Source organism: Zingiber officinale, chromosome 11B (assembly GCF_018446385.1).
Source record: "Zingiber officinale cultivar Zhangliang chromosome 11B, Zo_v1.1, whole genome shotgun sequence".
NCBI classification, from domain to species: domain Eukaryota; kingdom Viridiplantae; phylum Streptophyta; class Magnoliopsida; order Zingiberales; family Zingiberaceae; genus Zingiber; species Zingiber officinale.
The window spans coordinates 43,724,062-43,737,675 of record NC_056007.1 but is presented as its reverse complement, the minus strand read 5'-3'; positions in this window follow the sequence as shown (position 1 = coordinate 43,737,675).

The following is a 13,614-nucleotide window of genomic DNA, read 5'->3' as shown; positions in this document are numbered from 1 at the left end:
AAACAAGAAACTGAAATTATGTTCTTAGTTAAAGCAAGCACATAACAACATTCATCTAATTCTAATACAAGCCTAGAAGGCAGAGATAGATGATAAGTTCCTACAGCAACAGCAGTAACCCGTGCTCCATTGCCTACTCGTAGGTCCATCTCGCCCTTCGTCAATGCCCTGCTATTTCTCAGCGCCTGCACATTAGTACAAATGTGAGAAGCACATTTGGTATCTAATACCTATGATGAAGAAATAGATAGATTGACTTCTATAACATAGATACCTGAAGTGGAAGTCTCACTTCTCTTCTTCTTAAGATCTTCTAGGAACACTTTGTAGTTCCTCTTCCAGTGCCCGGTCTGACCGCAGTGGAAGCAGGTAGCATTCTTGGCGACCCCTCCTTTGGGTTTCAGTGCCTTTCCTTTGCCCTTGTCTTGGGACTTTCCCTTACCTTTAGGCTTGCCCTTGCCTTTTCCCTTTTGCACCATCAAAATGGAGTTGGGCTTAACCTTCTTAAAGTTGAGCTCAGAAGTTCTTAACATGATATGCAGCTCAGGCAGTGGCTTGTCAATTTCGTTCATATTATAATTTAGAACAAATTGACTATAGCTATCTGGCATGGATTGGAAGATCAGATCAGTGGCCAGCTCTTGGCCAAGTGGGAATCCCAACCTCTGTAGGTTTTCTATATACCTAATCATTTTGAGTACATATGGGCCTACAGAAGTCCCATCTTGCATCTTGCACTTAAACAGTGCCTTAAGATCTCGAATCTCTCATGCCTCGCTTATCCTTGATATAGTTGACGAAGATGTTCAACCATATCATAAGCGCCTATCAACTCGTGTTGCTTCTGAAGCTCAGAGTTCATGGTCGTGAGCATAAGACATGACACATCTAATGGGTCATCTTGATGCTTCTTGTAAGCATCACGGTCAGCTCACGTGGCAGTGGCAGGAGGTGCCTCCGGAATGGGCTGCTCCAGAACGTTCAGTTTATGTTCTTGTGTGAGAACGATTCTCAGGTTCCTGTACCAGTCCAGAAAATTTGCTCCGTTGAGCTTGTCCTTCTCAAGGACGGAACGCAGGGAGAAAGAGTTCGTATTTGACGTCATGGTTACTACAACAGAAAAATGTAAGAAATAAATAAATATCATATTCTATTAATCATCTAATTAGGCCTTTAATTAAATGATGCTCCCACTGAATTCTATAATTCATGTGGGACAAGATCCACATCATACTATGCCCTGAGTTAGCTTTGGCTAAATCGCCCAAAACTTAGTATGATCAGTAGGTAACTAATTATAAATTACATCTCTATGCAACTCTTATTTATAGGATCAAGATCCGCATTTATATTAAAACTCGAGTTAGCTTTGGCTAATACATCCAATAGTTAATATAAACGTGATTTTCACCTATCTACCAACCATTGGAAAAATGGCTATAGATAAACTCGATCCAATTGAGTTAACTAGTTACTCAGTCTAATTGATTTGTACTCACCCATGCGTTGGTAGGCGGGACCAAAATTGTCCCTCCGTACCCTACCAAGATAATATATGTTGCTCTGCTTTGGCAGATTAAACAACAACATGTGATTGAGGTAGTGATAGGTATCACGGCATGGTAGGCATTACGAGTTGACGCGATTGAGATCTAATCTAATCGACGAGGTGTATCATATATGCGATTTAGATCTAATCTAATCGTGAGGGCGCATCATGTACGCGATTTAGATCTAATCTAATCGTTATGGCGCTAAAAAATTACTATTCTAGCATACATCACATATACACACACAAGTAATTAATTAAATATTTTTGTGATTAGTCATGGTCTTACTACGATCTTCTCAAGCCAATGAGAAGATCGGATGGTCAACCTAAGGTCAACAGCTTCTCAAGCTCCTTCCTTGACCACCTTGTGTTCCTCGCGCCCTCCTCGTAACTCCGTCTCGAGTGGATCTTCCACCGCTCCAATTTGTATATTACAAAGGTGAAACTCGAGTTACATTCGATTCTAAACTATTTACAACAGGAATATAAAAATAGGAAAGGCATGACGTGTAGGTCGCGTATCATATACAACACGCACATCATAGAAAATGACACGCAGGCCATAATATGAATTACAACACAAATTTCCAATCTAATTGGGTCGTTTGGGCCATGACCATCAAAAAATATAATTCTAAATTATGTAAATTCTATAAATTTCTTTAATTTTTCTTACAATTTTTACAATTTTTATGAGTAAAAATTCCTGGCAATCCAGTTTAGCGATTTTCGGGCACAATCGCGGAACGAATCCCCTTACGAGGTCAGGGGCAGCACCCCTACCCGCGATATAACCATCGCGAGTGTTCCTAAGCGATCCTATAGCGCCTTAGCCCGCTGTCCCAAAATGATTTGGGGCAAAACCTTGCCGTTTTGGAAATATTTTCTCGATAGTCGAAGCCTACAAGTGTCTAAACACTTGTTCTTTGCATCTACGAGAAAAATACCTATAAAAATATCAAAAATCATAAATTCACAGAAAGTTATAGATCTGTAATTTTCATAAAAATACAAATTAAAACTCATACTCGCTTCGCACGTGGCTCTGATACCACTGTTGGGTTTTTCGAGCCTCAAAAATAGCTTTTTGCGTTGCGGAAACCCCGAAATTCCCATGCCACGGATCCGTGAGAAAATTTAAATTTTGTAAAACTTCGAGTATGAGTTTTCTAACCTAGAGCTAAACTAGATCTACAAAGGAGAAGAGCTTTACCCTTGTTACGAAGCCCTTCGCTTAATCCCGCTCGTCCAAAGTTCACCGGATCTCGAGAGTGTCAAAGTAGACACTCCTCTATGTGTATCCACACAAGCAAGAGATGGAGAGACCAAACAAAAGGTGTGCTAGCACCTTTTTAGGGTTCGGCCAAGGGAGGAGAGGGAGAGAAGAGAAGAGCTTGAGGAAGAAGATGACTTGAATGAAAATCAATTCAAGCTTGTAACTCCACAAAACTGGCCGGCCACCTTCAAGTGAGTGGTTATATACTCCATGGAATTTCAAGAGTCAAAAACTCTTGATCTCCCTCATGAGGTGGCACATCATGATGTGGTCTTGATGATGTGGCACATCATTATAAGCCCACTTAATTTCAACACACCAATGAGGTGGCAAATGGTCAAGACAGACATGACCCTTCATCTTCCTTTCAAGTCAAGTCAAACTTGACCACTTCTCTACCTTGGTTGATCTAATCTAACCATTGGTTCAAGTCAATTTTAATTTAATGATTCACTATTCATTGAATTAAATTAATTAAATGAGTCTAAGTCCAAATTAGACTCACTTAACACATGAATCAAATTGAGTCCAACTCAATTAGCTCAATTTGGATTACTCTTAATCCAATTTGGTTCATTACATGGGCCTAATCCTTTAGGTTCATCAAATGAACCTAATCTCCATCTAATTGCCCTATGTGTGTGACTCTATAGGTTCTTATAACGTTGACAATGCTCCTAAACTCATTTAGAAGTATAAGTAATGAGCGGTATCTAGCAACACATCATTTGGGCATGGCCATGCACTTAGTGGTCTCACTCTATTAAGAATATCGATGTCACTCGTGTCATATAGGAGGGATAGATCCCATCTACCTCACTCACATCCCTCTGCACAATTTGTTACATACCCAGTAATCGCCTTAATAGTCCACCCAGTTACGGGTGACGTTTGACGAAGCCAAAGTACGTAACTCCTTATGTAGGGAACCATGGTGACTTTAGGTCCAAGGACTAATAGTCATACTAATAGCCACATGAGAAAGTATATGACACTCATATAACGATCCATGATACTTTCTCATGGCGGGTCATTCAGTATACATTCTCCAATGCATACCCATGTGTCAACTTGATATCTCCATATCCATGACTTGTGAGATCAAGTCATCGAGTTGACCTACATGCTAGTCTCATCGCATTAACATTTCCCCTGAATGTTAATACTTGACTAGGAATGATTAAGAGTAGTGTTCCCTATATCATCTCACTATCGATTCAACCAATCGATTGATATAGGTAAGAACCTTCAACTCAAGGACGCTATTATACTTAGTTATTTGGTACCAATACAAGTAAGTATAATAACCAAAACAAATGCCTTTATTTTTATACAAGAATATGATACAACGAGTCCATACAACAATCATCAAATGATTGGCTCTAGGGCTCTAACTAACATAACGTCATCATGGTCAGACAAGAGAAATGAGTATCTCTCAGGCAGATGACGTATCCTGTCAGACCTGCGAAGAGGTAGGTCTACTTGAACTGGTTGTTGTTCCTCAACTTCTTGTGCAACAACATTTTGTGGTTCCAGTTCAACTTCCATTAAGGCTTCAGTGCTATGGTCCATATCTTGAACTTCTTTAAAATCGAACGTACTCCCATTAGTTTTTCTAGAAATAAAGTCCTTTTCTAGAAATATCTTAGTCTTAGCCATAAACACTTTGTGGTGACTGGGAATGTAGAAGTAATATCCCTTCATTTCCTTGGGATATCTATAAAATAACACTAATCAGATTTGGGTCGCAGTTTGTCCGAGACTTGGCATTGAACGTAAGCCTCACAACCCCAAATCCTCATAAAAGATATCTAGGCATCTCTCCCAGTCCATATCCAATATGGAGTCTTTATCACAGCTTTGGATGGAACACAGTTAAGTGTGAAGCCTGCTGCTGTGTCTAGAGCATATCTCCAAAAAGATATAGAAAGATCTGTGTGACTCAACATAGATCATACCATATCTAATAAGGTACGATTCCTCCTTTCGGATACACCATTCCACTGTGGTGTTACAGAATGAGTGAGTTGGAATAGAATCTACCACTCAGCTAGATAGTCACGAAACTCATGGCTATGGTATTCACCACCTCGATCTGATCGAAGTATTTTAATACTCTTGCCTAGCTGGTTTTGCACTTCATTTTTAAATTCTTTGAACTTTTCAAAGGATTGTGATTTATGTGTCATCAGATACACATAACCATATCTACTGAAGTCATCAGTAAATGTAATGAAGTACCTATAACCACCTCTGGCAGTGACATTGAAAGGGCCACATAAATCACTATGTACAAGTCCTAACAAGTCAGTTGCTCTTTCACTGTGTCCACTAAAGGGAGTCTTGGTCATCTTGCCCAGTAGGCAAGACTGGCATGTCTCATATGATTCAAAATCAAATGACTCCAGCAAACCATCTTTATGGAGCTGGGATAAGCGATTCTCATTTATATGGCCTAAGCGACAATGCCAGAGATAGGTTCAGTTCATTTCATTCGACTTGAACCTTTTGGTACTTATGTTATTGATGGGGTTCTCTAAGTCAAGAATATAGAGTCCATTTATCAGAGGTGCACTACAATAGAACATATCGTTTAAATAAACGGAATAACATTTGTCCTTTACTATAAACGAAAAGCCTTTCTTGTCTAAACAAGAAACTTAAATGATGTTATTTGTGAGAGCAGGCACATAACAACATTCATCTAATTCTAGTACAAGCCTAGAGGGCAGAGATAGAAAGTAAGTTCCTACAGTAACAACAGCAACCCATGCTCCATTGCCTACTTATAGGTCCACCTCGCCGTTCGTCAATGCCCTGCTATTTCTCAGTGCCTGTACATTAGTACAAATGTGAGAATCACATCAGGTATTTAATAGCCACGATGAAGAAATAGAAAGATAGACTTCTATAACATATATACCAGAAGTAGAAATCCCATTTCTCTTCTTCTTTAGATCTTCCAGGTATCCTTTGCAGTTCCTCTTCCAGTGCCCGGTCTGACCGTAGTGGAAGCAGGTAGCATCCTTGTCAACCCCTCCTTTAGGTTTCTTTACCTTGACTTTGCCCTTGGCTTGGGACTTTCCCTTTATTTTAGGCTTGCCCTTGCCTTTATGCTTTTGCACCATTAAAATGGAGTTGGGCTTTATCTTCTTATGATTGAGCTCAGTAGTTCGCAACATGCTTAGCAGCTCAGGCAGTGACTTATGACTTTTGTTCATGTTGTAATTCATAACAAATTGACTGTAACTTTCTGGCAAGGATTGCAAGATCAAGTCAGTGGCCAATTTTTGGCCAAGTGGGAATCCCAACCTCTGTAGGTTCTCTATGTACCCAATCATCTTGAGTACATATGGACCTACGGGAGTCTCATCTTGCACCTTGCACTGAAATAGTGCCTTAGAGATCTCGAATCTCTCGTACCTTGCTTGTCCTTGATATAGTTGACGAAGATGTTCAACCATATCATAAGCAGTCATCAACTCGTGTTGCTTCTGAAGCTTAGAGTTTATGGTTGTGAGCATGAGGCATGACACATCTAATGCATCATCTTGATGCTTCTTATAAGCATCTCAGTCATCTCACGTTGTAGTGGCAGGAGGTGCCTCCGGAATGGGCTACTGTACGACGTACATTTTTCTTTCTTGTGTGAGAATGATTCTCAGATTCCTATACCAGTCCAGGAATTTAGCTTCATTGAGCTTGTCCTTATCAAGGACAGAGCGCAGGGAGAAAGTGTTCGTGTTTGTCGACATGGCAATCTACAACATAAATAAAGCAGAGAGTAAATATAATATTCGATTTATCATTTAATTAGGTCTTTAACTAAATGATGCTCCCACTGAATTATAGAGCTTTTATATAATCGAGTCATGGATGTGGTCAAACCACACTACTAGATTCATACCAATTAGCTATAATTCTCGCAGGACAAGATCCACATCATACTACACCTTGAGTTAGCTTTGGCTAAATAGCCCAAGACTTAGTTTGATCGGTAGATAACGAATTACCAATTACATCTTTATGCAACTCTTGTTTATCCAACCGTTGGAAAATGCCTATAGTTTACCTGATCCAATTGAGTTAACTAGTTATACTCAATCTAATTGAGTTTGTCATCACCCAAGCTTTGATAGGTGGGACCAAGATTGTCCCTCCGCACCCTACCAAGATAATATGCATTGCTCTGCTTTGGCAGATTTAACAACAACAAATGATCGAGGTAGTGATGGGTATCAAAACTTGGTAGGCATTTTGAGTTGACTTGATTAAGATCTAATCTAATCATGAATGTGTATCATATACGCATTAAGGCACTAATTACCCAACATTAGCATGCATCACATACACACAAGTAATGAGAGATACATATATATATATATATATATACATATATACTAGTTAATTAATTTGTGATAAGGTCATTGCCCTACTACGATCTTCTCAAGCCAATGAGAAGATCGTACGGTCAACCTAGGGATAACGGCTTCACCAAGCGCCTCCTTTGACCACCATGTGTTGACAACATCCTCCTCGTAACTCCTTATTAAGTGGACCTTCCACCGCTTCATTTTGTACATTACAAATATGAAACTTGAGTTACATTCAAGTCTAAAGTCTATTTACAATAGGAACATAAATAAAGGAGGCACGACGCGCAGGTTGCATATCATATACAACACGCACAACACTAAAATGGCGCTTAGGCCATATTATAAATTACAACACAATTTTAACCAATCATATTGGGGTTTTTGGGCCATGACCATAACAATATTATACATAATTCTAAATTATATATTTTACATAAATTTCTATAATTTTACTACTGTTTTATCAATTTTATGAGTCACAACTTCTCAGCGGTCCCGTTTAGCGATTTTCGTGCTCGATTGCGAGACAATGCCCCTTGCGGGGTTAGGGGAAGCACCCCTTCTCACGAAATGAATATCGCAAGTGTCCCAAACTGATCTAATAGTGCCTTAAGCCGCTGTCGCAAAAAAAAATAATTTTATTTGGACGAAACCTTGCCGTTTCGGAAAGTTTTTCTTGATATTTGAAGCCTAAAAGTGTCCAAACACTTGTTGCTTCGCCTCTACAAGAAAAATACTCACAAAATCTATAAAAGTAGAAAAACTACAGAAAATTACAGATCTTAAACCTTTTCGTAATAACAAATACTGACATGTACAAGCTTCGCATTTGGCTCTGATACCACTGTTAGCAATTCGATCCGCAAAAACTACTTTTTGCGTTGTGGAAACCCCGAAGCTAGCCACGGATCCATGCGAAGATAAATAAAAATTCATGTACATGTTTGTCTACACTAGAACTACCTTAGATCTACATGAAAGAAGTGTTACCCTTGTAGCGATGCCCTTCACTTATCCCGCTCGTCCAAATGGTTGCCGGATCTCGTAGAGTGTCAAGTGTACACTCCTCTACACGTATCCACATGGACAAAAGGTGGAGAAAAACTACTTAGAGTGTGCTAGCACCCTTGAGAGTTTTCGGCAATGGAGGAGAGGGAGAGAAGAAGAAGAGAAGAGTAAGAAGAAACCTTGAATTCAAACCCTTGAATTCACTTAATGTGGTCATCCACTCTTGAGAGGTTTTAAACCTCCATGTAATTCCAAGAGTCATGGCTCTCAATCTCCCTCATGAGGTGGCACATAATGATGTAGCCTTGATGATGTGGAACATCATCATTGGCTGTCCCATGCCAAGTCACAATGGAGTGACATTTGGTCAAGTCAAACTTGACCTCTTATCTCCCATGGTTGCTCAAATCTAACCTTTGATTCAAGTCAATTTAATTTAATGAATTTCTATTCATTGAATTAAATTGACTCAATGAATCATAGTTTAAATTAGACTCATTCGACACATGAGTCAAATTGAGTCCAACTCAATTAGTCTAATTTGGATTACTCTTAATCCAATTTGGTTCATCACATGAACATAATCCTCTTGGTCCATCATATGAACCTAATCTCCATCTAACTGTCCTTTGTGTGTGACCCTATAGGTTCTTGTAACGTTGGCAATTCTCCTAAACTCATTTAGAAACATAAGTAATGAGCAGTATCTAGCAACACATCATTACTACCCAAGTTACAAGAATGTTGAGATCCAACATCACCATTGTTACTACTAATTGTGGCTCTCACAATATGTGACAATGTCCTTCTATCCTTGACATCTAGATTGATCAATTGAGGCATAGACTGTGTCATCCTCTAATCAATCTATGTCTTGAACTCCAAGTAGACTCACTCTAATCAAATAAGCTCAATATCTCATATTGACTTATTTGGGCATGGCCATGCACTTAGTGGTCTCACTCTATCAAGAATCATGATATCACTTCTGTCATATAGGAGGGATAGATTCAATCTACATAACTCACATCCCTTTGCATAATTTGTTACATACCCAGTAATCGCCACCCATTTACGGGTGACGTTTGACGAAGCCAAAGTATGCAACTCCTTATGTAGGGAACCATGGTGACTTCAGGTCCAAGGACTAATAGTCATACTAATAGTCACATGAGAAAGTATATGCCACTCATATAGCGATCCATGATACTTTCTCATGGCAGATCATTCAGTATACATTCTCCAATGCATACCCATGTGTCAACTTGATATCTAATATCCATGACTTGTGAGATCAAGTCATCGAGTTGACCTACATGCTAGTCTCATCGCAATAACATTGTCCTTGAATGTTAATACTTGGCTAGGAATGATTAAGAGTAGTGTTCTCTATATCATCTCATCATCAATTTAATCAATTGATTAATATAGATAAAAGCATTCTACTCAAGGACGTTATTATACTCAGTTATTTGGCACCAAGACAAGTAAGTAGAATAACCATAAAGAAATGCCTTTATATATATATATATATATATATAGGAATTTGATACATCGAGTCCATACTGTTAGTTAGAGCCCTAGAGCCAATCATTTGATAATTGTATTATAGACTTGTTGTATTATATACTTATATAAATAAAGGAATTTAGTTTTTGGTTATTATGCTTACTTGTATTAGTGCCAAATAAACTAAGTATATTAACGTCCTTGAGTAGAAGGTTCTTACCTATGTCAATCGATTGGTTGAATCGATAGTGAGATGATATAGGGAACACTACTCTTAATCATTCCTAGTCGAGTATTAACATTCAGGGACAATGTTAATGCAATAAGACTAGCATGTAGGTCAACTCGATGACTTGATCTCACAAGTCATGGATATAGAGATATCAAGTTGACACATGGGTATGCATTAGAGAATGTATACTGAATGACCCGCCATGAGAAAGTATCATGGATCGTTATATGAGTGTCATATACTTTCTCATATGGCTATTAGTATGACTACTAGTCCTTAGACCTGATGTAACGCCCGCCCTCCCACTGCTCAAGGAGGGGCGGGGTTACTTACTTACATACGTACATACATATAAATTCATGGCAGCGGAAACAGTTATTTAATTTTTTTTTTCTACACTAACTGCAGTAAACATCAGGCTTATCATACTGAACATGTAAACATACTAGTATTCATGCATACTACATAATTAATGCCAACAACTTGAAACATAATTCATGATATCATAAGCATACTAGTATGAAACATGAAGGATATAAGTGCAGTACTATCCATACTAGTTAAAGTACTGTCAAGGCATAAAAACAACACATGGTTCATATGCAAAACTTAGGACATAAAACATATAGCAGTTTTGTTTTCTTCCACCATGCCACTGCCACACACACATTTGCCCTTCCTGCTACTTCTCTTAATTCAGCCATTCCTTTCCTTTTTCTGCAGTACAAGGAAACATAAAGAAAACTATAAGCCCATAGGCTTAGTAAGTTCCTTTCCTACTCACAAAAACCATAATTCATGCAAGAACATAAAGTGATAACATGTTCATTTGGTAAATCCTAACATAACATGTGAGAGCATAACAATAAGTCATATCATATCATGTGAGGCATACACATAAAATCATATCATGTCATGTGAACATAAACATAGAGTCATATCATATCATGTTAACATAAACATAGAATCATATCATATCATGTGAACATAAACATAGAATCATATCATATCATGTGAACATAACATAAGATCATATCATATCATGTGAACATCATGGACATGTTGGTTGCTACTCGGAAAATCTAATGGTTCCACTGTATAAAAATTTTGTACAAAGGTCTGAACCTTTTCCTAGCTACCATGTGTTCTTTTAAATTAAACTTGGATCGCCTACGGAACTTAACACGTTTGATCCAAAGTTTAATCTATTTGTTCTTTTAGGTTTTGACTTGGATCTCCTGCGGAACTTAACACGTTCGATCCAAATCACCTAGGTTATTAATTCCATTAAATATTAATTTCCAAAATTGACTTCCAGTACTGACGTGGCGAGGCACATGGCCTTCTTGGATATGGGAGCAACCACCACCGACTAGACAAAGCCTTTTATAGAAAGCTAATATTTAATTTCTTAAAATAACTTTAGGTCAACCGAAAAGAACAATCAAATCACAAGGAAAAGAAATAAAACAAAGAACACAATATCGAAAACAAATTCGAAATACTAGAATCGCATGCCTCTTGTATTTGGTATTATTTCCAAAAATAACAAGTATGATGCGGAAAGGAAAAATACTAGTTATACCTTTTAGATAGATCTCTAGATTTTCTACCGTATTCCTCTTCTAACCTCGGACATTGTGTGGGCAACGATCTTCCAAGATGAGGACCACCTAGCACCTTCTTCTTCTTCCTTCAAGTTTCGGCCAAGCACCAAAATCCAAGGATGAAGAACTTTTTCCACCAACTAAGCTCCAAGGGATACAAGCTTTCTCTCCTTCTTCTTCTTCTTCTCCAAGTAGTATCCGGCCACCACAAAAGCTCCAAGCAAGGAAGAGTTTCGGCCACCACAAAGAGGAAGAGAGGGAGAGATGATGGTCGGCCACAACACCAAGGAAAAGAGGGAGAGAATAATAGAGGTTGTGTCTTATGAATGCACCCCAACCTCCTCTTTTATATTCCTTGGCTTTGGTAAATAAGGAAATTTAATTACAATAAAATTTCCTTAACTTTCCTTGACATGAATTAATTAAGAAAAATTAAACAAAATTTCTTAAAACTCCATGTCTTGGCCGGCCACATCAACAAGACCAAACAAAGCAATTTCAATCAACAATTAAAATTCCTTATTTGTCTTCAGAAATTTAAAAAAAAAAATTCCCTTTAAAATCCCTTCATGGTAGATAAAAAGAAATTTTTATAATTTTAATTTTTCTACATGTGAATAATTTATAAAGAATAAAAACAAAATATCTTTCCAATCTACAAATAAGGAAAGAGATCTAATCTCTTTCTTTAATCTTTTGTAGATCCTTTTAAAAGAGATATTTTAATTTTTAATCTCTTCAACAAATTATATCTTTCACATAAGAAATATTTAAAATTAAAATTCCTTTTAATTTAATGGGGGCCGGCCACCTAAGCTTGGGTTCAAGCTAGGGTCGGCCACCCATGAATCAAGGCTTGGCCGGCCCTAGCTTGATCCACAAGCTAGCTTGGTCAGCCCCCTTATCATGGATATGAAGGTGGGTATAGGTGGGTATAGTACTCTATAAATAAGAGGCTATGATAGGGACCGAGAGGAGGAATTAGTTTTGGTCTCCCGATAAAATTAAGCATCCCGTGTTCGCCCCGAACACACAACTTAATTTTATCAATAATAATTCATTCCACTAGAGAACTATTATTGAACTACCGCACCAATCCCAAATTACATTTTTAGGCTCCTTATTATGAGTGTGTTAGTCTCTCTGTGTTTAAGATGTCGAATGTCCACTAATTAAGTGAGTTACTGACAACTCATTTAATTAATATCTTAATCCAAGAATAGTACCACTTAACCTTATTGTCATGTCAGACTAAGTCCACCTGCAGGGTTTAACATGACAATCTTTATGAGCTCATCTTGGGGACATTATCAACCTAGATTACTAGGACACAGTTTCCTTCTATAATCAACAACACACACTATAAGTGATATCATGTCCCAACTTATCGGGCTTATTGATTTATCGAACTAAATCTCACCCATTGATAAATTAAAAAAATAAATATCAAATATATGTGCTTGTTATTATATTAGGATTAAGAGCACACACTTCCATAATAACTGAGGTCTTTGTTCCTTTATAAAGTCAGTATAAAAGAAAACGACCTCTGATGGTCCTACTCAATACACTCTAAGTGTACTAGTGTAATTATATAGTTAAGATAAACTAATACCTAATTACACTACGACCTTCCAATGGTTTGTTCCTTTTCATCTTGGTCGTGAGCTACTGTTTATAATTTATAAGGTACTGATAACATCATCTTCTGTATGTGGCACCACATACTATGTTATCTACAATATAAATTAATTGAACAACTACAACTAAATGTAGACAATTTGACCTAATGTGATTCTTTATTCAAAATAAATGTTTATAAAAGCTTAGGCTTTCAGTATACACTCTAACAATCTTCCACTTATACTAATGACTAAGCTGCCATATCTTCTGCCAAACATCTGATTCCCATTCCCTCCACATGTCGATCGAAGGCTTTTGCCGGAAGGGCCTTAGTGAAAGGATCTGCCAGGTTATCTGCTGATGCAATTTTGGCGATGACAACTTCTCCTCGCTTCATGATATCTCGTATCAGGTGGTACTTGCGCTCT